This window comes from Podarcis raffonei, chromosome Z, assembly GCF_027172205.1.
Source record: "Podarcis raffonei isolate rPodRaf1 chromosome Z, rPodRaf1.pri, whole genome shotgun sequence".
NCBI classification, from domain to species: domain Eukaryota; kingdom Metazoa; phylum Chordata; class Lepidosauria; order Squamata; family Lacertidae; genus Podarcis; species Podarcis raffonei.
This window is the reverse complement of record NC_070621.1, coordinates 5,648,858-5,671,665: the sequence shown is the minus strand read 5'-3', so window position 1 is coordinate 5,671,665 and position 22,808 is coordinate 5,648,858.

Genomic DNA, 22,808 nt, shown 5'->3' with positions numbered 1-22,808 from the left:
AAGGTCTTATCTCTCCATCCCTTGCTTCAATGTCTTGGAAAAGGCTAGAAAACATTCTGTCTCACTAGTAAAACATGTTGCAGGTTTTCTCCATTCTCCCCTCAGCCTAGGAAAAGGTGGGTAGTTTGCAAACACTCAGAAGATTTAATACTCCTTTACAACTCCCATAATCCTTGCAGTGTTCTTATCACAGCCCCAAATTCTTTTCCTTCCAGTGAGAGATTTATGGCCCAATTAAACTTTATCTTAAATTACATTCTGTCAGTAGCACACACAAATCTCAATCTCTTTTTCCTTCTCTGTTGTTTTTAAACAGAGGTGAGGGGAATTACTCTGTCTTTCCAACACAGTCATACTTGAGCCATACACAGTCATACCTCTCCCTCCTTTCTTAATTTCAGATCACACAGAGTTTTCATTTTTGCTTGTTAATATCAATATTACTCCAACGTCCCTTCCTCACTTGCAAAAATCTTTTTATTATATTCTGGAGAGAGTTGCCGAATCATAAATATAAGAAAGCTTATTATAAACAAACCATGAGCTTCTGTCTCCCCAACTGACCCTCACACTGAAGAAAATCTTATCTCAATTCAAACCTTTGATCCATGTAACTGGTATATTCAGTAGTATGTTGTTGCAGCCCTTTTCCATCATGCACCAGTACTTTAAAGCCAATTAAAGATCCAATTAAACAGAGAACCTGTGCTTCTTAATGGCAGCGTAGGAGGTGCCAGGTGAAGTGCTTTTGCACTCAGTGCCTCCCTGCCTCCCACATTGCATGCCAGAGTGAGAGCCAGGTACCGAGACGAACTGTGAATGAAGCCCATTCCCCTCTGTCATCCTTGTTTTTCGTTTGTCGGTGATCCCCCGCTTTTGTGGGGGCTGCCTCCATTAAGGTAGGTAGGACCGGAAGCCTCTTGATTCAACAGTTTTAAGCAAGCAGAAAACAGCCACCAAGCCATAGCTGTCAATCTTCCCTTTTTTTGCGGGAAATTCCCTTATTCCAGCGCCGTTTCCTGCTGCTTCTGCTGCTATCCTGGATTGTTAGATATTCCGTAGACTGTCCCCAGGACAGGTGAGGCTGCTGATCCCTTATTTTCAAATCTGAAAGTTGACAGCTATGCACCAAGCCAATCATGCTTTCAACAACAAACAAACAAAAATCCTTCTTCTCCCTGATACGGAAGGGGGGGCATGCCTTCTTTCACCCTTCCGCTGGTCACCAGAGGGTCCGAGGCGATGACCTCAAGGGCACCCAGCTCTACATCGACCCCTCAGCCCCCACACCGTTACACAAGCACCACACTCTACCCCAAGCCCCATAAATAAAGTGCCTTTCCCTTTCCTATACGGGCGAAATAAGCCCAAACTCTTAAGCCTCCTTCTCGCTCTATCTTTACTGTGGGTAGACCGTACGAAGCTGTATCCCCCATTCGTTTCAATGGCTGCGTTCTACCCAATCAGAACCATGCATTCGCTTTGCAGAGCTAGCTCAGCAAGCTCCTGCATGCCTCATTTATTTATTTATTTATTTATTAAATATTTATTGGTATTTTCAACAACCATATAACAATCAAAAAACAAAAAATAAACAAAATAAAAACCACACAAAAATACATAAAATTCAAGACTTAACAGAAAAAAAGAAAAAAAAACATAAAGTTTCAGATACTTATTTTCCTTAACCTTATTTCTCAGACCTCCTCACACCTCCCCTTCTTGTATTCTAATTTAAATTGTCAATTCAGCAAGTCCTTAACTTATTTCTTCACCTTAGCTTGAACATTTGTTCTAACATACTATTATTTTACTTTACTTCTTTTTTCCATTTCCTCAATTTATTTTTAGCAGCCTTATTTTCATTTAATTTAAAAAAAAAACCAATTTTACCTTATCAAAATTACACATCAATACTTATACCTCATTAATTATTCTTAAACCTTTTTCCTAAAGTCGACCAAAATTTCACCTTCCACGATTTTCCCAATTTCCATACAACTAACAAAATATAAAAAAAACAAGGCAGATTATACTTATGTACCCTTTGGATTCCCAACCTCCACCCACCCTTTTCCCGGTTCCAGTCCCCAACCAATATCCATCAGTCTTTATGTTATTTAGCCTGGAGATCTCACGTCCGAGGCCCTTATATCTCTCTCAGTTCCTTTCTGCCGGTCTCTTTGATAGTCCTTGATGTTAAACCCCAAGTCTCGGAGAGGCTCCGGCCCAACAGGATCCATGTTGCTTCCAGCCAGTCCTCCGTACCTAAAAGCAAAGCCTATGGGGTACTCCAACTCTTGTTTCAAATTTCTTTCAAATCCACATGTCCCCAAAGCTCCAACTTTCACCTTCAGCAAATTTGTAATCCTCAGGTCTTCAGATCTCCTCCAAAGGGGATCTCTCCATTTTTCAGACTCCCATTCAGACCAGGCTTTCCACATCCAATTTTTATTGTCCTTTTTTATCATCATGTCAGGCCTCATATTGCAACTCTCCTTTGACTCCTGCAGACTTCCAGCTCCTCCTTCATTTTCTTCAAAAGCAACATATTGCTCCATCGTATCTACACTTTCAGTTTCATTTATTTGTTCAGTTGAATGGGCTTCCTGTTTCAAGTCCTTATCAGGCTCAAAACTGTTGTTTACTGTCGAGTATAATACTGAAACCTCTGTAGACAAAGCATTGTACTCATCTTGTAACTTTCCCAGGAGAACAAATGCTCTGTCCAATTCTGCTTGGATTTTACATGCTCCAGCCATTTTTGTGATGTAGTGTCCCTATTACCCCTCTAGGGGGATTTTAGTTCCTTAATATTCCTTTCAGCTCAAAACCAAAAGTCCAGTTATTTTGTATCAGCCCTCCTTATTTTCAACAAGTTATACCGAGTAGACCAGCAAAAACAGCAGAAACAATGTTCTCTTTTTCCAGCTGACAACTAGCTGACTGACAGCTAACCTGACAGCTGTCAAACTCTTCAATGCAGCAGGCTTTCTCATAGGACATTCCCGGGTCTAGGGGGGGATGAGATTTCAGCTCCCAAGATTCTTTTTATCCTCCAGTAAATCTTCTTATAATGTCAAAACCGTGAAGTCAAGATCTTTTATTAAAAAACAAAAAACAGATTCTCTCGACCTTAGCTGCCCGGTCCTTTGCTTTAAATTGTTTACAAAGAGGGGGGGGTGGACTTCCTTTTTAACCCCTTCCCGCTCGTTCCAGATCCAAAATAAAAAAATTTTTAGAGTTCCAATCTCCGTATTACTCACGGGTTGATGTTTTTAAGTCCAATTGATCCAAAGAAGAAGTTGGCGCTCTCTGTCAATGGCTTGCGGCTTCACTCCGTAGACGAGGGAGTACTCTCAGCACCACGCCTCACCCTGCCTCCGTTCCGAAGCCTTTAAAAAGGCTCCGTCGCGGATTGGGGGGGCGCAAATGGTGCCCGCCGAGTCTCTGTGTTCACAGGCATCCACGCCTGTGATTTTAAGGGTCCCCGCTTCGCCGCAGCGGCCAGACCCAGACGCTACGGAGCCGATTCCCTCCGGAGCTCGGAGGGAATCCGCCATTAAACAATGGCGCCAACCCGGAAGTCCGCCTCATTTAACCTCTTGACAAGCTGCTGATGGCTCCCCGCTGGGAGAACAATGGAACCGAAACTTGTGAACTCATAAAAGTGTCAAATCTTGCAACAATGTATCTATTTTGTTTCTGACTTCAATCACCAATATAAAATGGACTGAAACAGACTAAAAATCCTTAAAATTCGTATAAAATCAACCATAACTCCAATTTTCTTGCTTTTGGTGCCGATCGACTCAGTCTCTTCAGGACTCCATGACACCTCCCCTGCCTCCATAATCCCTCAAGCGAGGTGTCACGTACTCAGGAAGACCCTAATCCGGTCAAATCGCTCTGCCCAGCCTTTCCTCCGGGCAGTGCCAGGTGGCAGACTTTACATACTTGGACTATTGTCTTCTCATCACCGGTACTCAGGAAATGCTTATCTGTGCATATCTCCAGCTCTGCATATTCCCCCCTCCCTCCTCTGTATGTTAATCTGGTGTAACCCAACCTCTCTTTAATGTATTCATGATGTCATCTGTGTAACCCAACCTCTCTTTAATGTATTCATGATGTAACTATGATGTATTTTGCACTGTATTATGGGACATGGAGGGAAGTTTCAAAAGCTCATGTCACCCCTTTCCCGCTGTTCAATCTCGCCTTGAACCTGTTGTGCAATAAACTTGGATCTTCTGCAGCTTGCTCCTGTCTCCGGCTGAGCTCATTTTTCTCCGCAGGGACCCGCGGACTTAGTCCGATGAGCTGGGTGGCAGAGCAACCTCGCACCCAGATTTTTTTCCGTAACATCCCCAATTAAGTGACCAACTAATCTAACATAGATTGGAATGAGAACAAATAATTATCCAAAACAAAAAAATAAGATTAAAGATAAAGCTGGTGCTTTAAATTGGGTTTCAAAATGCACTAACAACCACTGCAGCTGCTACAATAATTGTGTCAGTTCCCCATCGGAACTTGGGTGGCCATATTTTGAACCAGCCACATTTTTTAACTTTGAAGGCAGCCCCACATAGATTGCATTACAGCAGTCATGCAAAATTTCAAGGTGGATGTGAAGGCTCCTGTTGAACTGAAATGCTTCAGGAATACAGAAAGAAAGGAAAGATTTTCAATGAAACCAGCAAAATCACTCGGGGCAGCAAATATGCACATCTTAAAGTTGGCAGTGATTTAAGAGAAACGTGTAGCTGGATTTGGAGGTTCTTGCTGGACCAAAATATCCCAGGGCTTCCAATGATGATACTCCTGAAATTGTCCCTTAATACAATTTGGAGATCCAAATTTCCTGGGTCTGTTTTGAAAAGCAGACCAGTGTGCAGTGGCGGAGGAAGAGGGGTGCGAGGGAAGTGCACTGCCCCCAGCAGCACGATCTCAGTGGGGTGCCATCATGGCTGGCCCGTGCTGGGTGCCACACCCCCAGGACATGCATCACGCCCTTGCGGGCGGTGTGCCATGCCCCCAGGATGTGTGCCATGCCCCAAGGATGCATGCCACGCCCCTGCGGGCAGTGCGCCATGTCCCTGGGATGCGTGCCAGCCCCGCCCCTGTCTGCTCTCTCCCCCCCCATGCCGGAGCATGAAGCTCCACCACTGCCAGTGTGCTAGGAATCCTTTAGACAGGTTTTTTTAATCCCTGGCAGAGCTGATCTGCAATACAGTAAAAAAAATCTAGGTTTCATCATGTACACTAGATTTCCATGGGGAAACCTTCTCTGTCTCTAATCAGTTATTTGGAAATGTTCATGTAATGCAGGAGTTCCCTTCAGATGTTTCTGGATTCCAACACTCATCATCTCTGACTATTGGCTACACTGACTGGGGCTGATGGGAACTGGAGTCCAACAACATTTGGAGTTTCCAGGTTTTCTATCCTTGCTGTCAGTACTTTTTTCTGGGGAGACACAGGGGTAAGCATACCCCTAAACATTTGGAGCAGCAGCAGCAGCAGTGGGGTTTTGGATAGTTTGGGTGCCCTGCAGAAAGAGTATCCTCTTTGTGGGTGGGTTCCTTCCCCCCCCCACCCCAGCACACTGTATTTAGTTGAAGATTCTAGCTGGGCTTTGGGAGAGGGGCGCAGGGGCGCACTTGAACCGAGAGGAACAGGCACACCGTCCCCACCTCCCTCTCCTCAGTAGCTCCGAGTGAAGTGACTGATGAGACACTGCCAGCGGCGTCCTCTCCACACCCCACGCCCCCACAGCTTTTCCATAGCTGGGAGCGTGCCTAAGGCTGAATGGAAGCAGCCTGGAGGCTTGGTGGCCTCTCAGGAGATGTTGAGCAGAGGTTCTGAGAGGGCGTGAGGGATGCGTGGCGGTGCCTGTGCGCCAGTGGCGTAGCGTGGGTTGTCAGCACCCGGGGCAAGGCAAGTAATTTGTGCCCCCTAACCCGTGGATTTGCGCCCCCTAACCCTAACCCCCAGATATTGCGCCCGGTGCGCCCGGCCCCCCCTGCACCCCCCACGCTACGCCACTGCTGTGCGCGCTTGACTTAAGAGGGCAACGTGCTGTCTCTCCTCTCTCTCTCTCCGCCCCCATGGACACAAATTCCCCCCCCCCCCCGCACAGCTTGGCACTAATACAGCTACAGCTGCTGCTGTTTGGATGAAGGTAGCTTCTTCTTAACACTGAGCCACTGAGGGACCACAGTCTCCCACCCTCTTTTTTTGGGGGGGGATGCTGAGCTAAAGGCAGTGCTTTTTTCCCATTTACTGTATTTATTTTCCCCAATTTGAACTATAAAATGGTGATTTTCTTGAGTAAAAATGAGAGTACCCCTAAATTGCTTGCCGTAATGCAATTAGTATTTATGATGTTGAATTCAAACCCATTGTTTGTGTATCAGTTTTTATGGCAGCGGACAGGCACAGCTAAGCAAGAGATTACAGGTAGGGAAACATGATTTGATATGGCAAATATAGAACAAGGAACTGTTATTGGTGCAGATCAGCTCTGCTGTCAGACCCTGGGCAAGATGTGAAGCAAAGGGAAAAGGGCCTGTTTTGTTAACAGGCACGCCTGTTTCAAACATTTTTTAGATCAGGGCAAAGAGGCTGCAAATGTGTTCATTTTGTCATCCCTAGTTGACTAGGTGATTCTTTTTGTAAAGGAAGCTCTGCCTTTATTCTGAAAGGGCTTCTTTAACCCTTAATGACATCAAGAAATAGCCAAATCTCATTGGACACATACTGCGATGCAGCTCATCATGCTATTTTATAGTATCAGGGATCATCACATCACACCTCACAAGTGGGCATCTTCATTGTACAGCTTTCGTAGTTCATGGAATATACACTTCTTTATCTGACCTTTGACTCCCTGACACACATTTTTTTCTAATGTAAGTTGTCTTTACTGATTGGGATATTTTTATACTGTGATGTAAATTGCTTTGCTTGATTGTAATATTGCATTATTCTGTGTTGTAACCTGCCCTGGATGTTAGGGTGCAGGATGGTAAGAAACCCTATGAAACAGACATAGACAAAACACACTACACAATCCCTAGCTGGCTGTGAAATGAACAAAAGGGGGTTAAAATATCTGCTCGAGCATCAGCAGCACATTGGGGAGGCGTGGAGAGAAGTACTGCTTATGATTGCCAGCCATGAAAAGTGAGATAAACGAGTTTTAAGGAATTGTTTCTAGGGGATATCCTCCACCACTACTCCCAGCACAGCAGGGAACATTTGGTACAGCTATACAGCAATATGGAAATGAACACAAAGTATTTCCACAAAGAATCGAAGACCTGGCACGTTCCAGCTATGAAATCTTAAGGATCTAAAGGATATCCCTGTTAACATTATAACAACACAAAACAATTAAAACTTGCATCGGGTTTATGAATTCACACCACTTAAGAAGTGGGGGGAGAATATGCTAATGGACTGAAAGGACTGTGAGCTATATGAAATTCTGTACAACCTTTAGAAATATAAAAAGAGAGGATTCCACTTCACAAAGAAGTCCAAGGGATATAGGCAACAAACATCATAGACTTGGAAGGGACCTGGGAGTTCTCTCTAATCCACTCTTCCCCAAGCTGTACTCCAACTCTCACCAACTCCAGTCAGCACAACCAATGGTCAGGGTGATGGGCTTGGAATCCAAAAACATAAGGTGGATGAAAGGCTCCAATTTGGGGAAGGATGCTTTAATCCAGGTGTGGGGACCCTATGGGCTTCTAGATGTTGCTGAAGTACAACTCCCATCAGTCCTCATCAAGCATGTTCAATCGCCAGGGAAGATGTGAGTAGTAGTTTAGCAACATCTGAATACAAAGCTTTCCCACAACTGCTTTAATTTAAACCCCATGCTCCATGCAGGACTCAGGATGCAACTACAGCATCTCCAACAAATGGCTTCCCAGCCTCTCTTTAAGTAGCTCCAGCATAAGAAAGTCCACCACCTCCCATTACAGTCTAGCAGTCATTGTGGTCAAGCAGCTAATACCATTGGGACATTTCTCCTGAAGTTTAACTGAAATCTACTTCCTGGCCATTCCCATTGATTGGTTCTAGTCCTGCCTAGGGAGAAACAGAGAACAATACCTCTCTATCTCAAATGAGCTCTTCATATATTTGAAGACCACAATAATTTCTTCCCTCAATATCCTCTTTTCCAGGCTAAACATATCCAGCTCCTTCCCCTGTTCCTAAGAGAACTTTGTTTCCATAATTCACTCTATCTAGGGAGATAGACAGATGAGAAAACTTTTAAAAGCATCAACAGCCTTTGTTTGGGAAAAGTTTTTGTTAGCTTTTGTTAAATTAAACCACATAATTAGACCACGTGGGTCTTCAATTGTTCATCCCCATGGTTCAATCACAAGTACAGTGGAACCTCGGGTTAAGTACTTAATTCATTCCGGAGGTCCGTTCTTAACCTGAAACTGTTCTTAACCTGAAGCACCACTTTAGATAATGGGGCCTCCTGCTGCTGCCATGCCGCCAAAGCACGATTTCTGTTCTCATCCTGAAGCAAAGTTCTTAACCCGAGGTACTATTTCTGGGTTAGCGGAGTCTGTAACCTGAAGCATATGTAACCTGAGGTACCACACTGTACAGTGGACGCTTGGGTTGCAAACATGATCCATGCGGGATGCAACCCGCAGTGTTCGCAACCTGTGTCTGCGGGTTGTGATTCAGCGCTTCTGTGCATGTGCGACTGCTGAAACCTGGAAGTGACCCATTCCGGTACTTCTGGGTTTCGGCGGTCTGCAACCTGAAAAAATGCAACCTGAAGCAGCTGTAACCCGAGATATGACTGTAACCTCAAAACCTTCCATGGCAAACATGACTTTCAGACTCCAGTGTGTAACCTGAGGTGGAAGGCAGAGCTGAAAACAGTAAATGTAGTAGCAAGAAGATTGCCTTTAACATTAGTAGCCATGTCATCTGAGTTAGTAGTGGTCAGGAAATAAATGTGGTCCACTAGAGGACCACATTAGCCAATTTCTAATGGATCATCTAACCCAGGCTTCCTCAACCTCGGCCCTCCAGATGTTTTGAGACTACAATTCCCATCATCCCTGACCACTGGTCCTGCTAGCTAGAGATCATGGGAGTTGTAGGCCAAAAATATCTGGGGGGCTGAGGTTGAGGAAGCCTGATCTAACCCATATTTCGGCATTCAAAGAATATGTGGCAGAGATAAAGCATATAGGGCAGGATTTACCTGGGCCCTTGCAATATTTTACTCAAGTTGGCACTACTGCCTCCAATATTCTGCTGTTGAAAATCGTGATGCACATCTTTTGGTGCTGCGCTCTCATAGAAGCCAGCTGACTTGTGCAAGCGTGCAGCACCACTGCAAGTGCTGGATCATGCTCCTCTGCAAACTCGATGGTGGCGGCGCTGGATGGGGGAAATGGGACATTCTGGGATAAAATCAGAAGCTGGGGTGGCTTCTGTAATTCCAGGATATCCCAGGAAAATCAAGACACTTGAAGGATATGGGTTTCTGGAAGTTGTAGTCCAATAACATTTGGAGGGTACCAGGTTGAGAAAGAAATCTACTCATATATATGTTGTTAACATACCTGCAGACTCGACTACAGCAATGTCAAGCTAGGACAGATTTGTCCATTAATTTGCTGTGATGAGTGCTTCATCAGTGTTTTTTACAGCCCCAGAAGGGATGGCAGATGAAGGAACAGAAGCAACTCCTTGCTGACTAGTTTCTAAAAGCAGTCATTTGAGTCAGGGAAAAGAATGATCAATTAAACATGTAACAAGGGGGAAGTGATAACAGCAGACCCATGAAGCAGGAGCTCTTAAGTAACTTGGCATGTTTCACAGAGACTGAAACCCAAAGCTGAAAAAAGGAGAGCAATTAGAAGCTCCATTGATGCTCATGCATTTGTCATCTTCCTGTTCTCAACGGGATCCTCCTCATTCGTTAGGGAGTAACGGCATGTAGTTTCAAAGCACACTGAGAAGAATGCATTTATGCTCTCAGTGGCACCACTGTAGGATTAGCCAAGTAGTTCATTGCCACTTCCTCGGTTGTTCAGCTGGAGAAGTCTACCAAGTTCTGACAAGATGTCTGGACGTTTATGTTCCCCATGAAAGAAAGTCATTGCCCAGGACTGGCTCTGGAATTATGTGAGCTTCCAGGCACCACAGTATCACTGAGATCTGATCCAATCATGCTACCTTCTTCTCTCCCACTCACTGTGGGCCCAGAGAGGAAGGGGCTCTTTTGGTTGGAGGAAGGCTCTGGCAGCTGTTGCCACCATTACTAAGAAGGTTCTGAGAGATGAAGGATAGGTGCGAAAAGTGAGTTTGCATTGTGCTGTTTGGCATTCTTGTCAAAGCACAATAGAAAATGGACTGGTAGCATCTGACTTGCCCACCAACACTGCCAGACCTCTTAGTTTAGTGCAAGGGTAGGGAACCTGTGATCCTTCAGATGTTGTTGCACTGCAACTCCCATCGTCAAGCACACCAACTCAAGGAGATCAAGTCATCAGCCTGGCCCCCTCAATGTCAAGCGGCCCCCAACACACTTGGTGCGTTTGCGATGTCATGTGCCACTGCTTCAGTGCCTAGCTTCGCCAGAGTGCTTGACCTCCTCCAGAGGATGCAGCATCACATGAGGTTGTACCAGTTTGTGCAGCATTGGCGGAAGAACTGGGCGATACTTGGTTTTCAACATCATGATATATCAGCAGCTAAATACCTCAATTTGCCCAGCCCTACTGAGCAAGCACCATACAGCTCCAGTTTGCATGAACTGAAGAGGCATCGGGGCTTTGTTGAACTTCTCGGGGGGGGGGAGGGTGAGTGAGCCCCTATACCACTCAGACTCATGCAAGCCAGAGGGGCACTGGGGCTTTCTTAAACTGCTCAGCCCCACCCCCATACCCCTCGCATGAGCCAGAAGGGCAGGGGGCTTTCTCAAAGGTGCAGGCAGGCAGGTAGAAAGAGCCTTTGCTGTCTGCGGACAATTTCAGCTGGTATGACATTGCCAGCTCAAATTGCATACCCTCCAACCTTTCTCCAATGATACCCCGCTCATCCGACTGGGTTGCTCCAGCCACTCTGGGCAGCTTCCAACATATATAAAAACATAATAACACATAGGGCTGCCTTCAGATGTCTTCTAAAGATTGTATAGTCACTTATCTCCTTGGTTTGGGGATCAGATAATAAATAAATACAATATGAAGGTCCAAGCAGTATGGTGATTAAAGGAAAGAAGCAAACTTTTAGTGGTAAATTGGGGTGCCAAGTGCTTCAGCCATTCCCACCACACTCGCCCCCCCCCCCAGCACTTTATTTGCTAGGCTTTTCAGTCTGCTAAGATTTCAAGATGTCTAAATCAGGACACAGACACCCCACAAAGGGGGGGGGAGGGAAGCTTTCCCTGACCTTACATGAGAGCTGTGTATTTTAACTTACATTCTAAAGTTGTGTTTAGAGGTACCCAAGGTGATTTGGTTAATCTCCACACTAGCTATCCAAATGCCCATTGGCCTTAGACGAATAACTTTTAATTAGGACTGAGAGAGCTTGGGGGATCCTTTTTGCTAGCAAGCTCTCTCTTTCTTTCCTTAGATCTTTCTAATATTGTAAAATAGAGTCAGCTTAATTGCAATCAATGGATAATGCACTAGGGTGGGGTGGGGATCCTGACATTGAGGCATGCAGCATGAATGGGAGACCCTAAAGGGGGGAAGTGGGGAAGGAGAGACAAAGAGAGAGGCCCACAAAGGAAGGTGCCAGCAGAGATCCCCCCCACTCAGGAAGTCTTTCCCCCTGCTCATGGGCAGCTTACTGGGCACCAGCATGGCCAAGAGCTAATAATAATAATAATAATAATAATAATAATAATAATAATAGTAATAATAATAATAATAATAATAATAATAATAATAATAATAATAATTTATTATTTATACCCTGCCCATCTGGCTGGGTTTTCCCAGCCACTTTGGGCAGCTTCCAACAAAATATTAAAATACAGTGGTCTGTTGAACATTAAAAACTTCCCTAAAGAGGGCTGCCTTCAGATGTCTTCTAAAAGTCTGGTAGTTGTTCTTCTCTATGACATCTGGTGGGAGGGCATTCCACAGGGCAGGTGCCACCACCGAGAAGGCCCTCTGCCTGGTTCCCTGTAACTTGCCTTCTCGCAGTGAGGGAACCGCCAGAAGGCCCTCGGCGCTGGACCTCAGTGTCCAGACAGAAGAATGGGGGTGGAGACGTTCCTTCAGGTATACATGGCCGAGGCCGTTTAGGGCTTTAAAGGTCAGCAGCAACACTTTGAATTGTGCTCGGAAACGTACTGGGAGCCAACGTAGATCTTTCAAGACCGGTGTTATGTGGATAAGCTTGGATAAGTCTAGGTAGCAGGCTTGGATTGGCTGCTTGATCATGAGCCCAGTCCCAACATCCAACATGCAGGCACACCACAGAGATAGGAAAAGTAAAGTATGATACTCACACACACACTTCCTTGCTCTGTTTGCAAAAAAAAAGTTTGTGCCGATAGCTGCCACAGTCGGCTCAGGAAGGGAAAGTGAGACATTCACGGCTCCAAACAGAAACCGGGATGGGCTTCTGAAATGTGTGATGTCCCGCTAAAATAGAGGCACTTGAAGGGTTTGAAATTGCCTGAAACCAGTATCGTGATCTCAACGCCATACCGGTTTCTGACAATTTATCAATGTACCGCGCAGCTCTAGTTGGGAGACACTGCTAGGACCAGCATGGCCTAGCAGAAAGCTGCCCTAGTCTGTGCAGTGTGGGGAGATGCGCGTGTGACGCCATGCGACATGCGTGTGTTGTCACACAAGCGTGCCACACGCTGGGCCCCCTCAATCACGGGGGCAACCTGGTGCCTCTGCCCATTATCCCTGCCCACTGGCCAGGCTTTCTGGGTGGCTGGCGAGAGTTGGAGTCCCCAGCACCATGCAGCTAAAGGATATAAAATGCTTACAGCCCATCTGACTTCACTCCTCAGAGCTCTATTTCCAGATGGTCTCTCTTTTTCAGCCTGAAGGCTGCATCAAAATGGTGGGTGGGCTCAGAGGCAAAAGTGGGCAGAGCAACAAATGTAAGTTTCCTTTTGCACATTAGGTGTATTTTTACACACAAGCAAGAGGTCTTAAGCTTGGGACGCAGGTGGCGCTGTGGGTTAAACCACAGAGCCTAGGACTTGCCGATCAGAAGGTCGGCGGTTTGAATCCGCATGACGGGGTCAGCTCCCATTGCTCGGTCCCTCCTCCTGCCAACCTAGCAGTTCAAAAGCATGTCAAAGTGCAAGTAGATAAATAGGTACTGCTCCTGCAGGAAGGTAAACAGCATTTCAGTGTGCTGCTCTGGTTTGCCAGAAGCGGCTTAGTCATGCTGGCCACATGACCCGGAAGCTGTACACCAGCTCCCTCAGCCAACAAAACAAGATGAGCGTCGCAACCCCAGAGTTGGCCACGACTGGACCTAATGGTCAGGGGTCCCTTTACCTTTACCTTAAGAGGTCTTAAAAGAGTTCATGGACACGCTGCAACCAGGCAAAAATGCTGAATGAAGGTACAAAGCAGGGCTGACTAGTGGTGCTTCCTGGGGAGAGGGAAGGTGGCCAGGGATGGTGTGTGGCCTGTGGAGAACCCAGATAGTCAGACAGAGAAGACTGGAGGGCCACATTTGGTTCCCCAGGGCCTGAGGTTCCCCACCTCATCTACACTCATCTCTTTTCCTGTACTTGCTCCCTCTCTCTCTCCCTTCACTGCTCCTGACACCCCACCTCTTCCTCCATTGTATGTGTTGATGCAATGAGGATAAAAATGGCATTGTTAAATGATACTGAGGCTTCTTTTAAACCCATATGCTAAGTGACATGGATGCATTCATGATCTGAAAGCCCCTTTCAACCAGCATTTGCTGGTAGTGGGGCTTGCAGTGGTGATGGTGGAAATATAAAGCATTACAACTACAAGCTGTTCCAGCTAAGCTTCCCTAAAAAGATAATTGGATCTGCATAATTGGCCGCTGCTGGGACTTAAATAATTCAGCGACATAGCAGCCCATTTGTAAGAGGCAGAGTGAGCCATTTACTGTGTCAACACATTGCTTGCTGTACCATTGCTATGGCCACAGACCCCAGAAACCTGCTCTGCCCCATCCCACCAGAGGAGGGCTCCAACAATTTGGAGGGCTATGCAGAGACTATACTCCTGAACCGCTGAAATTTGCTAGAGAAGGAATTATCTTCTTATTCATCTGACATAAACAGCTCAGGACTGCATACTTCAAGGACTGCCTGTCCCCATATGAACTGACCCAGACCCTGCGACTATCATTTTTGTGTGCCCCCCTCCGAAGGCAACAGAACAGGCCTTTTCTGCAGTGGCTTCCTACTTGTGGGGTGTTGTATCCAGGATGGCTGGCACCATCATTATATACTTTGGGTGCCAGGCAAAAACATTCTTCTTTGACTGATTAAACAATCCTTTTCAATGTGTTTGTGAGAGCGGGATTATTGAAGGTTTTTGTTTGCTTGTTTTGTTATTGTGTTGTGTATTTTGTGTTTTCATTTTGTATTGTTATATTTAAACCATCCTGTGATCTTTGGATGAAGGGTGATATATAAATTTAATTAATTAATTAATTAATAATAACAACAACAATTGTATACAACACTTTACAGATAAGGCCCTAGGGTCTCATAAATCTATAAAAATATAAAATCAACACATTCAAATAAAGGTCAAACATAATAACAAACATTTTCATCACAATAGGAAAGGCAGCATTTAATTATTTGTCATTTCTGTATAAATGCAACAACAACCACAACATCAATATAACACCTCAAACCTTGCTTGAAACAACAATATAGTCTTCTCAGTGGCAGCAGCTCCCATACTTTGGAACTCCTTTCCCAGAGAAGCTGGACTGGCTCCCTCCTTGTCCTTCCTCTGACAGGCCTTTGGAAACTCTTTTTTTAAGGAAAACTTTATTATATGTATTTTGATAGATTTGTTTTTAATTCTATTACATGTTAATTACTCTCTAATGATTATTTTTTTTAATGTTTTGAGCTTGTTGCATTTTATCCAAGTTGTCTTAATTTGTGTTAGCTGCCTTGCTTTCCGGTCTGGGGAAAAGGCAGAATATAAATAAATATAATAATAACTGCTGTATGCAAAGGATTATGACTCAAGGCTGATGCTGATTTAGATTTATTACCTGCCTTCACCAAAAGGTCTCAGGGCAGGTAAAAGCCAATTAGTACAAACACAATATTAACATCAGTTAAAATATTTTACAAGCAAAATAATTGGGTGGGTTCTAAAATATATTATGTCTCAATGGTCAAAGGGAAGGATAAAGAGGTGGGTCTTTAGGATATGATGAAATCTATACAATGAAGGTTCCAGGCACACCTTTGTGGAAAGGGAATTCCACAACTTGGGGGCTGCCACTGCGAAGGCCCTTCCTAGGCCACCACCCTCTGAACGTCGAGAGGTGGCACAGGCCCCTTTACTGATCTCAACACTCAAGAGGGTTTAAAGGGAAGGAGGTGGTTGACAATACTGAGCTAGATAAACCAGTTGTAAGCAAAGTGTGTGCTCTTCTGCCGAGCTATGGTCTTTCTGCTCTATTTTAGAAATAGTAAGCCAGTTGCATTGCATAGCTTGTGGCTGTCACTCAAACATTCCCTGAGTACGGTCTTTGGAGCCAGACACACATTGACCTGGGATTTGGTTTCTCAACATCCTGCGCTACCAGCCAGAAATCTTGTCAACTGGTGTTGACACACATACACATACACACAGTTTCATCTGTTTGACTTTTTATCTCTGTGAAATCTCAGCTCCTTTGCTCATAGCCTAAGGCTGTTCACTGGGTAAAAGAAAACATACTTTCCGTCTTAAAAAAACACACACAAAATACAGTAAGATTATAAGAACAGAGAAAGGAGGAAATCAAAAGGCAAAGAGGATGGATGTAGAGAGATCTTTTTGATCCCTAAGGTGCTTCTACAGGCCCATCATTAAGGGCTGAATCACACAACCTTGTACAGCATTTGATTTCTCTCAGCATTCAACATCTTGCAGCTGAATGTGTGACTTAAAGATTCACTTATGACCTGCACCCCAGAATTCTAGATTACCTAATCAAGTTTCTGTCCAGGTTATTGGAAAATATTGGGAATACTCCACCGGGTTGTATCCAGCTAAATTCTATTCAGAGTAGGACCCACTGAAATTAATAGATTTAAGTTAGTCACACTCATTATTTTCAGCAGGTCTACTTTAATAAGCATTGGGGAAAGCCCATTTTGTTCCTTATTTCCAGATCTTAGGTTGTATCTAATGCTAGCCTTCCTCAGAACAGATTCATTGAAAATAATGGATATGACTAGCTTAGATCCATTCTTGCCTTTGTGGGCACATACTATGCAAGCGCAGTGCTCCCAGGGGTCACAGAAGAATCCATCTTGAAGAAATTTATACATGGAATTTGGCAGCGCCAACCTGGTCATGCATGCATCAGACAACCTTTTACAGCTAGTGCTGACTGATATACTCATATATTACTAGGTCTTATAATAAAAAGCTCAACTAATTTCATGCATAAATGTACATATATTATAGGGATGCGGGTGGCGCTATGGTCTAAACCACAGAGCCAAGGGCTTGCCGATCAGAAGGTCGGCGGTTCGAATCCCCGCGATGGGGTAAGCTCCCATTGTTTGGTCCCTGCTCCTGCCAACCTAGCAGTTTGAAAGCACATCAAAGTGCAAGTAGATAAATAGGTACTGCTCCGGCGGGAAGGTAAACGGCGTTTCCGTGTGCTGCTCTGGTTCGCCGGAAGTGGCTTAGTCATGCTGGCCACATGACCCGGAAGCTGTACGCCGGCTCCCTTGCCCAATAAAGTGAGATGAGCACCGCAACCCCGGAGTCGTCCGCGACTGGATCTAACGTTCAGGGGTCCCTTTACCTATACATATATTATACATATAATGTGTATAATAAAGTCCCATGTGATACTATATTTCTGAAGAATAATTTTATACATATTAACACTTAAGTATTTTATACCATTATATGCATTGTTGTATTATGTTTAGGTGCTGATTACTTTAGGAAATCTGAAGTATACATGCACATATTCTGTGTTTAATCTTTAATCTGTGTTTTTCATAGTTTTAGCAGAACAAGTAAAAAACAACAACAAACCACTCACTTCTTGACTTGACCAGATCAAGGAGCAAGACTGGAATTAGAAAAAGATAATATGTAATATGACTGGATAAGCACGAGAAAGTGTGGCATTTAATTTTTTGAGAAAAAATATTTTATTCATTTTTATTTCACACATTCATATGTCACTCAATAATCAGAATCAGCTATAAGTTCCTTAATATATTTCTTTCCCTCATACACACAAGAACCGCTGACATATTGCAGGGTCTCAAATTTCAGTGGCACCCTGTGCAGTGCCAAAATTTGGTACCCCAACACCCACTTCTCACTCTCCATTCTAAATCATAGTTGTGGCGTCCCCCATGGCACCCCAAGGCTCGGTACCCAGTGCGACTGAACCAGTCACACTCCCCTAAATCTACATCTGCAAGCACTGTGTTGAAATGAAATGAATTTCAATAGGAACAAATGTAAGGTTCTACACATAGGCAGGAATAACCAGATAGAATTGTAGAATTAAGAGTGACACTGAGAGGCATCTAGTCCAGCAGTTTCCCATTCAATTTGAAACCATATTGGACCCTGCTTAGCTTTGCAAATGTGCTGTTGTTGTTGTTTAGTCGTTTAGTCGTGTCCGACTCTTCGTGACTCCATGGACCAGAGCACGCCAGGCACTTCTGTCTTCTACTGCCTCCCGCAGTTTGGCCAAACTCATGTTGGCTGCTTCGAGAACACTGTCCAACCATCTTGTCCTCTGTTGTTATATAGAGACTTAATTACCCACCTAGTAACAGCTACAACAACTGTCCAACCATCTCGTCCTCTGTCATCCCCTTCTCCTTGTGCCCTCCATCTTTCCCAACATCAGGGTCTTTCCCAAGGAGTCTTCTCTTCTCATGAGGTGGCCAAAGTATTGGAGCCTCAGCTTCACGATCTGTCCTTCCAGTGAGCACTCAGGGCTGATTTCCTTAAGAATGGATACGTTTGATCTTCTTGCAGTCCATGGGACTCTCAAGAGTCTCCTCAAGCACCAGAATTCAAAAGCATCAATTCTTTGGCGATCAGCCTTCTTTATGGTCCAGCTCTCACTTCCATACATCACTACTGGGAAAACCTTAGCTTGAATTATATGGACCTTTGTTGGCAAAGTGATGTCTCTGCTTTTTAAGATGCTATCTAGGTTTGTCATTGCTTGCAAATATTGCTATACCAGTAGGATGCACAACTATAGGGTGGAAGACACCTGGCTTGACAGCAGTACATGTAAAAAGCATCTAGTATTGACTGGTGCTGCTTGGGAAGAGCAGGACCGGCCTGGGAAGAGGCACAGAGACTAGAGAGGCCCAGAGGACTGCACTGGCTCATAGGCCTATGAGTCTCCATCCCTGAATTAAGGAATGGAAAGAGAGCCATGCTTGACCCAAACTGAAAACATTATATGTGAGGTACTGCTATGTACACATGACCTGTTAAAACCATTTGTGGGCAAAGCAATTGTGTGGGTGCTGAGGGGGGCCATTTCCCTTCCAAATTTCAGACTTTTAATGCCCTCTGTTAACTCAGAAACTAATTCAATACACATAAGCTTCCCTAGAATCAGGGAGTGACAGCTTGAGAGGATCATAGAGAAAAAAGAGAGAAGCCTTTGCCCATCTTTGTGGCTCTCCTTAGAGACCCATTTCCCTTCCTCTCTTCCCTTCTCATCTCCTAAGGCTACTGAGGAGAGAGATAAGGAGCCTCTGATGCAAGACTATCCTTTTCATCTCAGACAGTGATTCCACACAAAACAGCTTGGAAGTATACTAAATTGAATTCAGAGTAAATCTAAATCTGGGGTGCTGTTCATCATTTACCAGTTTGAGGAAGGTGCCATGATGCTTCCTAGCAGCTCTTAAGTGCCATGACACTCCCTAGCAACCTTCCCCAACCTCGTGTCCTCCAGATATTTTGCATTACAACTCCCATTGTCTCTGACCATTAAACATGCTGGCTGGGGCTTAAACATGAATGCCTACGTAGTTAGCATTCTGTTCCCACAGCAGCCAACCAGATGCCTCTGGGAAACTCACAAGCAGGCCACGAGTGCAGTAGCACTCTCCCACTCAAGATCCCTAGCTCCTGGTATTCAGAGGCATACTAATACAGGAGGCAGCATACAGTCATCCATTGATAACCTTATCCTCCTCGGGCAATGTTTTTAATCCCCCTTTGAAGCCCCTCAAGCTAGCTGCCATCTCTACACCTTGTAGCAAATACCATTGCTTAACTATGACATGTGGGAGTTGCAGTTCATAACAGCAAGTTAGGGCACCAGGTTAGAGAAGGATGCTCTGTTGAATATCTTGAAACAGTTCCCAATTCCTCTGTGTGTGTAGTGTCTGTGTGCTGTTTTGCATCCGAATCACAGCCCGATTTCCTGCTTTCTACCCCACCCTGACATTCCGTAATCCCAACTCCATATTATTTTCTGAGAAGGCCAACCAGGTTGTGTCTGCAATTTTTCTCTGACCAAACAGAAACTGTTCACTTCCAGATGTTTAATATGGATGGAAGGGAATTAAAGGCTTTGGAATCCAAAGAAAACAAAGTGATTGCCAAGCTGGGTACTTAGTCACATTTCCTGGTTTACCTTGTGGGCTTTGAATCTGAGAGAGGGAAAGAAAAATTATGCAAGCATCTGTTTCCAAGGGGGAAAGTCCTGTCAAATCTCTTGTGCTGGAAATAGTCTTGTAAGGAGAGAGGACCCTGAAGTATTATCAAATGCATTTACATACATATCTCTCTCTCTCTCTCTCTCTCTCTCTCTCTCTCTCTCTCTCTCTCTCTGACAATAGAGCAACATCTCTGAATCTGATGATTTTTCATACCTCATGATACAATTCCCCCACCCACCCAAATGTTTCTCTGCACTCTTCACCGTGCCCATAAATGTATTGTTCTATCCTGGTTATGAGCTGGAGCCAAGCATGGCATAACAGAACCTCATTAGATCTTATGAGACTTGGAGCTCACCTGAAGCCTATTGTCCTCCTTAGGAATATAGAAAACAGAAACTTACCCTGTTTCAAGTCAGTCCATTGGTCCATCTAGCTCAGCATTGTCAACAATGATGGCCAGCAGGGCTTCTGCTTCTGCTGCAGCCATGGCGGCTGTTTTCCTGTGATCAGGATAGGCTCCGACAGACAGGAGGGGGGCAACTGGGACTGAGATGTCCCCTGAAACTCCCTGAGACAGTTCAGGGGGACTTGAGAACCTGTGGTCACCGTGGATCCCGATCCTGCCGCTGCTGAAGCAAGAAGGCTCTGAAACGGGCTGGAAGAGAATGGCACTGGGTTTTCAAGCTCTCTGCCAGTGAGCCAGCTTCCATATCTGCCATGGCAGATTCCCTTCTCAATTTGGCTAATTGGAACTAAGTTAAAGATGTGGGGAAGGTGTGGGGGACAAGCTGCGGACAAATTTGGATGCTGGAACCAAGGTTGGTGATGAAGTTGATTCCTGCCATAGAGAACTGGAAGAGGAGATGGGTAGCTCTCTATGTTTTTCAGGTTCCTTGTTTTTGTGGTTACCCTTAATGGAATAAATGCTTACAAAAGAGGACCCTAGAGTTTAAACTAACCTTAGCTTGATATAACTGGCTGTATTTAAATAAAAGAGAAGCTTGTGAAGTGAAGGAGAAAGGGGAGAGACTTTGTTTATTTTTCTCTTCAAGTTACAATTTAGTTTGGAATGCTAGAATTCTGCACTCCCAGAGACAGAATAAATTTGGAACTGTGTTGGAAAGGTGTGTGTGAAACTGTTGAAGCAAGGGGAGAGGAAAAGGGACACTGTTTATACATATAATTTTTTTTTTATCAAGAAATATTCCCTACCCTCTCCCGGACTGACTGAGGGGAAAAACAGAAACTCGAAATAAAAACCACAGGTTGAGTTGTTGGAGATGATAGCATATTTTTTTTAAAAAGAAACAAGAGAGACTTGTAATTCTGTCTGGAAACACGGTGGATGCAAAACTGGCGGAGCAATGACAGAGGACAGGGATCTTATTAGTATTTAAAAGTCTTTGAGGAATGATGGTCTTCATCACCAATGGACTTTGTGGCCTGGTCTCTGCGACAATGTTTGTTAGAATGCACGAAGAGAGCCCTTCTTGTTTAGAGTTAATGCCAGATGGCTGTCCTTGAGAAAGAACCTCACAGCAGATAATAGAGTGTAAATGTTGTGGAGACAACTTGAATTGCAAAATAATATGGCGCTAGACAGGAGATGGACACTGGCTGTGAGGAGTGTGGACTGGAAAAGTGAAGATGGGCAACTACTGAAAAGTTAAAGATGGTGGAGATGATAGATACAGATGGCAGCACATGTAAGATGAAAAGAAAGAAAAAACTAATATAGAAATAATAAGTCATAATTTAAAGTGGATAGGCAGGGGTATGTATAATCTCTTGTCTTCTAAGTGAATATGATATTGTTATGTAAATATACGAGTGGGAATTGATAAATCAACAACTGGTGGATAAGGAGTAAGGAAAAAATTAATTTGTAAATTGAATATAAGGAATGAAAGGTGAATTAGAGATAAATATGTAATATCAAGCAGCAACAGGGAAAAGTAGGGATGCATCTAGGATGATTTATTAATTGATTGATATGCTGTTTTTGTTTTAAACTTTTTATATATGCAAATGTTTTAACAGTTTTTATATAGATAACTTTTATTTACGGTATTCATTATAAATCACTTTTGGGTGCTTCATGGGAAGCATAAAGGACATTATTTCTTATTTATTTTTTGTTGCTTTTTACCAAGTATCTCTAAAAATGCTAATGGTTCCAATGTATTATGCGTAATGCCATACATATTTCTGTACATATAATATTATATGTATTACTTTATGTGTGGTGCACTCCAGGTTTCCTCAAATAACCAGGACATAAACAGGTTCATAAAACAATGCATAAAGCTGTATAAAAACACTTAGGTTAATTCTTATAAAATCATGTTGCAGAAATATGGGGCTTTATTCATTTCATACATATTATAAGCATGATATGTATTCCTGGCATATAATTTTGCATATAATTATTAAGCTTTTTTTATTAAAAAACAGTGAGAATGGGCAAGCAATTCAGTCATGAGCAGGTGCTCAGTGCAAGATGCAGTCCAGTACAGGCTCAGAACTGCCAGATTACATGCATAAATCCATATAAAATGCATTCTACTTGCGCCCTTATGCAGGAACAGCTGATACAGAGGTAGAAAAGCCATAACATTGTGGTAGAGCATTTTCTTTGCATGCAAAAAGGTCCAGGTTCAATCCTTGACATCTTCCTGTACGGCTGGTAATGTTCCCTGTCTAAAATCCTGCAGAGTCATCATCAGCCAATGTAGACAATACCAGGCGAGATGAACCAATTATCTGACTCGATCAAATAAAGAAAAAACAGCCAAAATCAGCTGTTGGAAAACAAACCATAAAATTCTGAGGAACAGATAAAACCTATAGCCAGTTTGCAGGTACAAGGGCCAAGCAAATAATTTTTTTAAAGTATTCATCATAAAGTAGAATCACA